Below are 12024 nucleotides of genomic sequence, written 5' to 3'. Positions count from 1 at the left end.
CAATGGACTGGTCAGGTGGACAGAGAAGTGACAAATGGAATTCAAGCCCGGAGAAGAGAGAGGTAATGAATTCGGTGAAGGCTAACAAGGCAATGGATTTACCACAATATATGGTAGGATAGTGAAAAATGAAGAGGAACAGAGGGACCTTGGACTGTATGTCCAACCATCACTGAAGGTAGCAGCACAGGTAGATAAGGTGGTTAAGAAAGCACAGTGGATACCTTTCTGTAATAACCGAGGCCTAGAATATAAGAGCAAGGAGCTTATGCTAGAATTGTATAAAACACTAGTTAGACCACAGCTGGAATACTGCATACAGTTCTGGTTACCACATTACAGGAAGAGTGTGATCGCACCAGAGAGAGTGCAGAGGACATTTATGATGATGTTACCAAGAATGGAGAACTTTAACAATGAGGATGGATTGGAGAGGCTGAGTTTTTTTCCTTTGGAACAGAAGAGGCCAAAGGAAGATTTAATCAATCTGTATGTATTTCTGAGGGGCCCACATAGAGTGAATATTTCCCATAGCAGAGAGACCAGTAACCAGGGAGCATTGATTTACAGTCATTGCTGGAAGGATTAGAGGGGAGTTGAGTAATCTTTTAATCCAGAAGGTGGTGAAAGTTTGGAACTCACTGCCTGAAACGTTGGTAGATGCAGAAATCCTCATCACAATTTAAAAAAAAATCTTGGATATGAACTTGAGGTGAGGTAACCTACATGGATACAGACCAGGAGCTGAAAGGTGGTGTTAGACTGGGTTGTTCTTTTTTGGCTGCCACAGACACGATGGACCGAATGGCCTTCTCTGCTGTAAATATATTATGTAGCTTTGAGAGGGCAGATGGGACCCCAGTTTAACCTCTCATTCAAAATACAGAACCTCCGACAGTGCAGCATTCTCTCAGTACTGACATTGATTTAGAGGGGTGGAAAGGTTTAAGGAGGGAAACCCGAGTTCAATCCCAGAGAAGTTTGAGGTAATTAATTTAGGGAAGGCTAACAAGGCAAGGGAATACAGAACAAATGGTAGAGTAGTGAGAAATGTACAGGAACAGAAGGACCCTGGAGTGTTTGCCTACAGATCCCTGAAGGTAACAGCACAGGTAGATATGGTGGTTAAAAAAGCACGTGGAATATTTTTCTTTAATAGCCGAGGTCTGCATATCTCCAGCACTTTCTGCTTGTATTTAAATCTATATCCTTATGCTTGAAATTAACAAATTGATTGGCGAAGGGGGCGTCACAATAAAATACAGTAACTACCCACATATACTTTCTGTAAGTGTGGGGTCAGTGCGCCCTTCCACCCCCACATTTCATGCAGTCTGAGGAGCTTGGAGATTGGGATCCGTATGAGTAATGTCGGCCATAGCTCCCGCAATCCTCTGCGTTGGTGAAACCGCTCTATCTGCCACGCGGCGGGGTCCCGGGACTGCGCATGTGCAGAGGAGAGCCCCTGCCCTCCCCAACATTACAATTATGTTGAGATGTTGACCAATGGGAAGACTTGGAGGACTCTGGTGTTCTAGCCAATCAGAGTGCAGGCTTTGCGTCTCCAGCGCTTGAGCTTCACAGAGACGAAAACTTCCTCCTGTGTCCAACGTCTGTGAGTAAAACACTTTTCTCATTCTGAGTTTAAATTGTTGATTTGCAGGAACTGAAGGGAAAGGAAGTGAATCCAGGTAGGACTCTGGAAAGATAAAAACAAAATAAAAACAAAAAAACTGCGGATGCTGGAAATCCAAAACAAAACAAAAACAGAATTACCTGGAAAAACTCAGCAGGTCTGGCAGCATCGGCGGAGAAGAAAAGAGTTGACGTTTCGGGTCACGAGGACTCGAAACGTCAACTCTTTTCTTCTCTGCCGATGCTGCCAGACCTGCTGAGTTTTTCCAGGACTCTGGAGAGGTTGGCCCATTTCTCCCTCTTAAAGACATTGACATCCTTTGCTCCCTCAGCTCGACACATTTATTTGTCTGGCTAAAGGGATGGTCTCTTTCTTAATGTTCATAATTAAGGGGATGGTTTCCCCAGGAGATGGCTGGCATTTAAGGGACAGTAAATTAATATTGGAAGAGTTATGTCGAGTGTTGTTATATGATACATATTAGAGATATTATTTATGGTTCTTTAATCATGTACATTTATTATTATCTCTATTCTTGTAATATATGAGGCGGTAGCATTTTATATTTCCAACCATAGAGTCATTTTGGCATTCAGCGACTTAAGTCCATACCAACTCTCCAAGATTAGCCTGGAGTCTCCAGGAATTGAAGATCATTCTCCAGTTCACTGCTGCGTGCAACCCCTGGAGAAAATTCATCAGGAAATTAATAAAGATTGTTTTTTTGTAATTTTCTTAGAAGATTTCACTTTGCCAGATATAAAAATATTGAAAATATGTGTGGGGATGGATGTGGGGTGGTGGGCGACTGGGGAGGGTGTGGAAGGCTGCTTGGCTGACAGTTGAGCATCATCCAAGTGGGTAATGTCTTTTTGCTTTCCAGTTAGTGTAGGAAGGCAGTGCGCCACAAGATTGGCTGTGTTGGTTGATTAACAGCTGGAACGTGGAGGTAAATCATGCAGTGAAACCTCCAGGAATACATTTCATCACAGTTGGCAAGCTTATTCCTCACTCACTCTCCATAAAGCAATCCAGGCAGTTCCATTCACCCTGTAGATTCTCAAAGTCTTGCAAGTTTATTTCCTTCAAATGCCTATTAATTTCATCCTCAAATCATTGTTAATATCTGCTTCTACCAGCATCGTAGGCAGCAAGTTCCAAGTAAATCTAAGAGTACTGTATCTGTAACTCAGCATCAGAGTACAGTATCTCTAGCTCAGCATCAGAGTACTGTATCTGTAACTCAGCATCAGAGTACAGTATCTCTAGCTCAGCATCAGAGTACAGTATCTCTAGCTCAGCATCAGAGTACTGTATCTGTAACTCAGCATCAGAGTACAGTATTTCTAGCTCAGCATCAGTGTACTGTATCTCTAGCTCAGCATCAGACTACTGTATCTGTAACTAAGCATCAGACTACTGTATCTGTAACTCAGCATCAGAGAACTGTATCTGTAACTCAGCATCAGAGTACTGTGTCTCTAACTCAGCAGAATACTGTCTCTCTAACTCAGCTTTATGGTACTGTATCTCTAACTCAACATCAGAGTATTGTATCTCTAGCTTAGTAATAGAGTACTGCATCTCTAACTCAGTAGTAGAGCACTGTATCACTCAGCAATAGAGTACTGTATCTCCAGCTCCACAATAGAGTACAGTATCTCTATATCAGTATTGGAGTACTGAATACTATGCACATTTTTAGTCCTGTGATAGATTTTCATGCCTCCCTGTCCAGAACAGGAAGCGGTGAGTGTGGAACTGTCAATTAGCATGATTTGCCACATTCAGGAGAATTGGGAGGGTGTACATTAAGTAATGCAGAGCTAGAAAGGAGGGAGAATATGTGGGATGGAGATTTACACATTTTGGAGCATAGGAGGGAAGAATGTTCCTTAGAAATTAGAATTGTCTGTTCTGAATTTTTATCCTAGACTGATGACATGTGTGAACTTCTTTTACAGGATAATAGAAGGGAGGATTTGCAAACAGAAATCACAATACAAAAGTCACGTCAAGATCTAACAGTAATTCAATTCATGGGAGCTAAATATCATCAGCCTTTGAATCTAGAAGGAGAAATGTTTGTCTGTTCTGTCAGCTTCAAAAAGTTTTAAACATCAGTTTGACTGGAAAAGCATCGAGACACACACACCCAAGTGAGAATTTTCCAGTATACTGACTGTGGAATAACCTGAAGAAACAAAAGGACACTTGCACCATGGAGAAAGCGTGGAAATGTGGGGATTGTGGGAAAGGATTCCGTTCCCCGTCTGTGCTGGAAATTCATCGACGCAGTCACACTGGGGAGAGGCCGTTCACCTGCTCCGAGTGTGGGAAGGGATTCACACGATTATCCACACTGCTGACACACCAGTGAGTTCACACCGGGGAGAGGCCATTCACCTGCTCTGAGTGTGGGAAGAGATTCACTCAGTCATCCCACCTGCTGGTACACTAGCGAATTCACACCGGGGAGAGGCCCTTCACCTGCTCCTTGTGTGAGAAAGGTTTCAGTGATTCATCTACCCTGCAGACACACCAGCGAGTACACACTGGGGAGAGACTGTTCACTTGCTCCATGTGTGGGAAAGGATTCGCTCTGTCATCCAACCTGTATTCACATCAGCGAGTTCACATTGCGGAAAGGCCATTCACTTGCTCTGTGTTTTGGAAGAGGTTCCCTCACTCATCCAACCTGCTGAGACACCAGCAGGTTCACAGTGGGGAGGGGGCTTTCACCTGCTCTCAGTCTGGGAAGGGATTCAGTGATTCATCCAACTTATTTTCACACCAGAGAGGGGAGAGGCTGTTCATGTGCTTTGAATGTGGGAAGGGATTTACTCAGTCATCCAGGCTGCAGACACACCAGCGAATTCACAGTGGGGAGAAGCCATTCATCTGCTCTGAATGTGGGAAAGGATTCACACAGTTACAACACCTGCTGAGACACCAGCGAGCTTACCAGTGCTTCCAGAGGTTGGATTCTGTTGCTATTGCTGCTGTTAATCACATCCAGGACTGAACCGTGTTCATTATGAAAGTTGGTAGGGCCAGAGGGTTTCTTTCTGATGGACTGGTCAGTCTTATCACTTTGCTTCCAGTGGGCTGATGCTGTTTGAACGTGGGAGAGCACATTTCCACTGAAATGATCCACAAAAGCTGATGAAGTACATTTATTTATCCTGGATAGTAAATAGTGTTGTTCCTACCAGTTAGATCTAAAATAAATACATTTGTTTTTCTCCCATTGAGTCTACAGCACATGGCCAGGCCAGTCGGCTCCATTGGTATATGTCAGTATTTATGTTCCACATGAGCCTCCACCCACCCCTCTTCATCTCCCCCATCAGCATATCCTTCTATTCCCTTCTTCCTCTTATTTGTATCTAACTTCCCCTTAAATGTATTCATGCTATTCACCTCAACCACTCACTGTGATAGCAAGTTCCACATTCTCACCACTCACTGGATAAAGAGGTTTGTCATGAAATCCCCATTGGATTATTGAACCCGTTCATAATCTTAAAGACTCCCATCAGGACTCCCTTCAGTCTTCTCTTTTCTAGAGAAAAGCAGCCCCAGACTTTCCCGAGGGTTGAAATGATCTCATTTCTGGTATTATTCTTGAGAATATTTGTTGCCACTTCTCCAGTGCCTCTATTTCCCTTTTCTAAATGGACATCAAAAATGTTAACAGTCCTCCCAGTAATCATGGTTCGAAACAAGTTGAACATAACTTCCCTGCTTTTCAATTCTGTCCCTCTAGAAAGGAACCCTACATTTAGATTACAAACTGGGATTGTTCTCCTTGGTGTAAAGGATGTTCGGGGAGATTGGATAGAGATGTAGAAGATTATGACAAGTTTACATAAAGTGGACAAAGATGTGAAATTATGTGAGAGGGCACAGAGGAGAATCATGAGAATGCACCAGAGATGAGGGTCTTCAGTTAGTCAGAGAGACGGGAGCAGCTGAAATTTCTGTCTTTAGATCACTGAGTCATTAGGGCAGAGAAGGAGGCCATTCAGCCCATCAAGTTCATATTGACTCTCGGCAGAGCAAACTAGTCAGTCCCATTGTCCTGTTCTATCCCTGTCACCCTGAATGTTTATTTCCCTCAAATGTCCATCCAATTTCCTTTTGAAATTATTCATTGTCTCCTTTTCAACTGCCCTTTTAAGCAGTGAGTTCCAGGCCATTCCCACTTATTGTGTAAAATATTCTTCCTCACATCCCCCTGCATCTCCTCCCCAAAAGCTTAAATCCATGTCCCCCAATCCTTGTACCATCAGTTAATGGGAACAGCTTTTCTTTGTCCACTTTATGTAAACTTGTCATAATCTTCTACATCTCTATCCAATCTCCCCGAACATCCTTTACACCAAGGAGAACAATCCCAGTTTGTAATCTAAAATAAAGAACAAACAAAATATGTTAATGCCTGGAATCAAATGGGAATTTAAAGGTATTATGAAAATATTGTACCGGACAGTAAAGGAATTGGAATTATTCACTTTGGGTGTCGTTCAATGGAATATATCAATCCGGTATCCACGTACATTCTAGTGAAAGTCAAGGAAGTGTCGATGAGATGAACAAGTTGATAGCTTTATCTTGGAAATATTTGTATTCTTTGCTTATGTTCTTTTTTAGAAGAAAACCACATTTGATAGTCTGGCTAATCCCTAAACTATCAGCACCATATCAGGGGAGATAAGCAAAGATCTCAAGATTAACACCCACTTTCATCTTTTAATAAGAACACCTGAAAGTTCAGAATATGTGGCATGGTATTGGATACCGATTTGTGTGTACAGATGTAATTTGTTACATGGGAAGCAACTAACGTGTAAATTCATGGCGAAAGGCACTGAAGAATGGGTTCCAACATGGAGAGCTACTTGACAAACACCATGACATAAAATGGTTAATGTGGCCAGGGAAATGAGACAACATTTTGACATCATTAAGGCACTGACTCATATTCCATGGAGAAATTGACTTTAAAACAATCAGGATAGAATTAAACACACTGGTCACACTCAAAAGACGAATTAAATTGAAGTTAAAGGGATAAAAAATTTGGATTGGGAAAATCAAGGGTTGGGAGAAATAATACTCAGTAAGAACTGTCCATAAGTTGGGTAGGGGTAAAGAGAGAGCTGGAGAATCTTTGACATCCATGCTTGATAAGTTGCTTCTTGATTCTCTTTGATATTCCTTATGTACTAGTACCATAGAGCTCATGGAGCTCCTTCATGAGAAGAAAAGATCGAGTAGATGTTACTCCAGATGGGGCCAGAACAGAACTGGAAAATAACAGAATGAAATTGAATGAGGGAGTCAGAGAGAGAGAGTACTGCTCCCCCTCAAGATGCGGGCTGTAAGAATCCTGGGGGATACCCGCTTGGGGTTTTTTTGCGAATTAGCGAACAATAAAATAAATTCGATAACTGGCTGTGCATTTATTTTTAATTTAATTCTTACGCTTCTCCTGTTTTTATTCCTGTTGTGATTACACTCTGAGTAAGGATGGTTGATGGGTGACAGGATGGGATATTGTGGTTTGGGTCTTCATTCACCAAATGTTTTATTGATCTGAAAGGTAAAAGGGGCCAAACTTTGGCAGAAACCTAGTAGAGCTGAAAAGAAATGACTTGCTGGGGTGTCCTTGGGCTGGCATGGATAAAGATGGGCCGAATGGCCTCCTTCTGTGCTATAACTTTTCTGTGGTTCTATGTGGGAACAGGGAGACAAACAAGCTCCCAGAGGACAGAGAAAACAAGAGTGCCTTGAATCTCAGACGACACCTGGGTGTGAAGGCCATCATGTTTTCACTGCTTGGCCTGGGAATGCTGACTCCCTGTACCGGGGATGGAGTGTGGGGAAATCAATTGTTTCAGAGTTTGATGCAGCTTGGACGGGTACAGATGGATCAATGACATTTTTAATTGGTTCATTCAAATATTAGCTTGGCAATGATTGGGTTAAATCAGTTTCCATAGACTTTGCAATGTATAAGACCATAAGACATAGGAGCAGAAATTAGGCCAATCGGCCCATCGAGTCTGCTCCGCCATTCAGTCCTGGCTGATAAGTTTCTCAACCCCATTCTCCCGCCTTCTCCCCGTAACCTTTGATCTCCTTACCAATCAAGAACCTATCTATCTTGGTCTTAAATACAATAAATATGAAAGTAAAAGAAGTGATTCTCCGAGCACAGGGATTTGTAGAGGTTTTACAAACTACATTGACTGGTGCCATGGCGTCTGGGACAGATCAGGGAGCATTTACATGGAGATGGTGCTTCTATCCAGAGTGTAATGGTAATGCTGCTGCACTTTGATACTACTGCACAGACCTGAGCAAGTGTCAGCTCTTATTTGAATAACATCTAGCCACTGTCACCAATAATTGTTATCACTGTGAATCATTTAAGAGTTTGGGAAAGGGGGACAAAAGGTTAATTAACTCCCTGAACCCCATTTTCTAACATCGCTGTGTCAAAAATAAAATCTTATCTCCCCCTGTGGCTCCTTTACCTTAGAGGGACTCATTTTCTATTAAAGAGCCTGTCACTCTCCCTAAAGTGCATAAATCTAATCATATAAAGCCCAGCAAAATCAAATATTTTTTCTGATAAAAGTTTATTCATGAGACAGAACATGGGTAAAAAGAAGAAAATTACTTAAGGATCAAAGACAACCAGAGTAAAAGGGTGTGCACATCGTTCTGGACCCAAATGGTTTCTCTTCAGCTCCTCTGTATGCTGTTCCCATGACTCCCCGATTTGGAATCAGGGGAACTGAACCTCAGGGGTCACGTCACCATCAGTCCCGGTCACCCCCCACTCCTTCCTCAATTGGTTGGAGGCCTACTTCCCAGTCAGCCTTCCAGCATCTTCCTCTTAGTCAACACCCATGGCAGTTTCTTAACTGTGACGCAGACCCTGTTATTCTCAGCTAAATTCAGCCCCTCAGATCCATCATTGACATGAGCAAGAGACAGAAAGGAGCCAGAGGCTCAAATGGGAGCTCAAAACTTGTGGCTGTAAGCCAAAACTGTAACATTTGTCAGTCAAATACATGTTATTTATGCTGGAGTTTTGATTATTAGATTTAGGCACTAGAGGCAAAATGTGGGGGATTTAAAAGATAACTTTCCCTTTCTAACTTTGTATTGTCATGGTTTAGTGAATCACACTCATATCTCTGAGTTAGAAGGCTGAGGGCTGATGACTCACTCCAGGGACCTGAGGACAAAAATCAAAGTCAACATTCCAAGTGCGAGCACTGAGGGAGTGCTGCAGTGATGGAGCTGCTGTCCTTTGGATGAATTACTAACTCAAGGGCCCTGTCTGCCCCTTTGGGCGGAGACGGAAGTTCCCAAAGCCAATATTTTGAAGAAGAGCAGGGGAGCTATCCCAGGTGATCGGGCCAATATTTATCAATCAACATCACTAAAAACAGATCATCTGCTCATTATCACATTGATGTTTGTGGGATCTTGCGGTGTGTAAACCGGCTGCCATGTTTCCAACTTTACGACAGTGACTACACTTCAAAAGTACTTCATTGGCTGCAAAGCATTTTGTGATGTATTGTGGTTGTGAAAGACGCTATATAAATGTAATATCTTAAAATTAAGATTTATATTATCTGATCTTGTGATCTGTAACTTAATTGATTTCAGCTTGCCACTTAATAAATTCACTTTGGTCCAAACAAGATTTTAACCAATTAAGGCAAAAGCAGACTTCTCTGGATAGTAAACTTAAAAAAAAACTTTTTTATTCATTCATGGGATGTGGACGTCGCTGGCTAGGCCAGCATTTATTGCCCATCCCTAATTGCCCTTGTTCAGAGGAGCATTTAAGAGTCTAGAGTCACACGTTGGCCAGACCAGGTAAGGGCAGCAGATTTCCTTCCCTGACAATGGTTTCATGAGTCATCATCAGCCTTTTAATCTCATTCCTATTGAATTCAAATTCCATCATCTGCCATGGTGGGATTCAAACCCTGGTCCCCAAGCATTACCCTGGGTCTCTGGTTACTAGTCCAGCAACAATACCACTACACCATTGCCTTCCCTAGACATAAGATAAAGGTTTACTTAACAATTTTAAGACATTAACTTTTACAACTTCATGTGGGTGATCAGTCCATAGAAGCGCCACCCTCTCTGGCTCCTTCTTTGACAGTAATTTCCTTGGAACTCAGCCTTGGGAATCTTCAGCACTTGGCTAGCAAGGAAGACCTTTTATCCCCAAAGTGACCATTACATCGAATCAGAGTGGGGCTTGTTGTAACATGACAATTGGTCAATTTAGTTACTAGATTAATTGTATTCACAATTACTTACACGACCTTCTCTCATTATCTTTGACAGGAATACAATAGAACTGTCTCATACTATCCCTTTATCAGATTCTATACAATAACAGGTTTTCAAACAGTTTCAAATTTTGGTCTCTCTTGCCAGTACATTTATCTTCATTGCACATTCTTTATGTACGCAGCAATGAAGGTTTCACATCTTTACAGTGAATAAAATTCAGTCTTTCACTATAACTACTGATGCATTATTGATTCATTAATTGTAACTCAATTAAGGCTCACTACTTAAGTATCTGTTACTGACTGATAGTTAATTAATACAATAATATTTAATTAATACATTTGGTTAATACAAGATACAGTGGTTCAAAATGACAGTTTGTGGAAAACAATAGCTTTCTTTTTTACTAACTTTGATTGGGATAAACAATGAGCCCTATTCTTAAGTTGGATTTTGGCAGAATATGATGTCCTATAGCTTTTCAAAATTAGAAAATAATTTATTTGTTTAAACAATTTCTGCCAGCTCTGCAGTTTCTAGAAAAAATAGGTTTATATGGTGTTCATTTTTAAAATGCAGATACACCCTTTATAATATAATTATCTATTACATTGATTCACGAAGTGATAACTTATTCAAGGTTCATTATTGAATAATCATCTGGTTCATGATTGGCTATTAATACAAAACCAATATGTATTTAATAAAGAAAAGTTACACAATGTGCAAAAGTTTCAAGAAGCCACATGTTAATAGTTTAAAATGGCTTCCTTGACCTTGTTACTTATAACAGTGAATACAGGATGAAAGTGATTGATTTTTAAAATGAAATTTGACTACCCCACCCTATCTGTGGTTTCATATAATACAACAATGATGAGACTTCAAAACTACTTCATTGGCTGCAGAACACTTTAAGAGGTCCTGTGATCCTGAGAGGTACTGTAGAAATGTATTGTTTCGTAATTGTCCAGAAAATTGAATATATTGCACACAATCCCCCCGTCAAAATCATTGATAAAGATTGAACCTTAATTTTGTGTTAAAACCACATCTTTGACACCATTTTGAATACTATGTGAAACTTCAAACACACAATATCCTGAATTATTTGTCTTAAAACACAGCAAGTTGTTGTGATTTGGAATGCATTGCCTGAAAATGGTGCGAGAAGCAGATTCACTTCTATCTGTAAAAAGGGATCTGGACAGATTCTTGAAAGGAAAAGTAAACTGCGGGGCGACTGGATTAATTGAGTTATTTTTCAAAGAGCCAGCATGAGCATGATGGGCATAATGGCCTCCCTCTTTGCTCTGCGAGCCTCGTTGGCATTTAAAGTGAGTGGTCATGAATCTACTTCCAATGAGGGTGAGAGAAGCAGAGATAATTGGGTGGACAAATAAACCTATAGGGATGTGAGGATGGAACAGGGCAATGGAACTAACTGGTTCACTCTGGAGAGCTGGCATGCAATTGATGGGCCGAATGCATAACTCTGTGATCTAAAGAGAGGAATTTCATCTACTCCAGTCTCTCCAACTAACTGAAGTCCCTCATCCCTGATGCTGTTCTCATAAATCCTGTCTCCAGCCTCTCAAAGAATTCATATCTTTCCTTTAATGTGTGGTCCACATGTAGGATTCCATTATAGAGGGATAGAATTGAAAAGCAGGGAGTTTATGTTCAACTTGTTTTGAACCATGGTTAGACTAACTGGGAGTACTGTCAACATTAGTGATCTCCATTTAGAAAAAGAACAATACCAGAAACGAAAGCATTTTCTTCACTGACACTTTTCAGAAAAAAGAGAGAAGACTGGAGGATGACCTGATGGAACTCTTTAAGATTATGAAGGGATTCAATAACCCAATAGGAATTTCATGACAAACCTCTTTACCCAGCGAGCGGTGAGAATGTGGAACTTGCTATCACAGTGAGTGGTTGAGGTGAAAAACATGAAGACATTTAAGCAGAGGTTAGATACATACACGTGGGAGATAGGAATAGAGAGATATGCTGATGGGGGGAGATGAAGTGGAGGCTCATGT

At 41.2% G+C, this 12024-nt stretch overlaps 1 pseudogene; it reads right to left on the bottom strand.

Moving 5' to 3' along the window:
- Positions 1–12024, bottom strand: part of LOC121270166 — a 29000-nt pseudogene that overhangs the window by 15925 nt on the left and 1051 nt on the right.

The sequence above is a fragment of the Carcharodon carcharias genome, chromosome 27 (assembly GCF_017639515.1).
Source record: "Carcharodon carcharias isolate sCarCar2 chromosome 27, sCarCar2.pri, whole genome shotgun sequence".
Taxonomy (NCBI): Eukaryota; Metazoa; Chordata; class Chondrichthyes; order Lamniformes; family Lamnidae; genus Carcharodon; species Carcharodon carcharias.
Note: the sequence above shows the minus strand (reverse complement) of the source record. Positions and strands in the feature narration are given on the sequence as shown.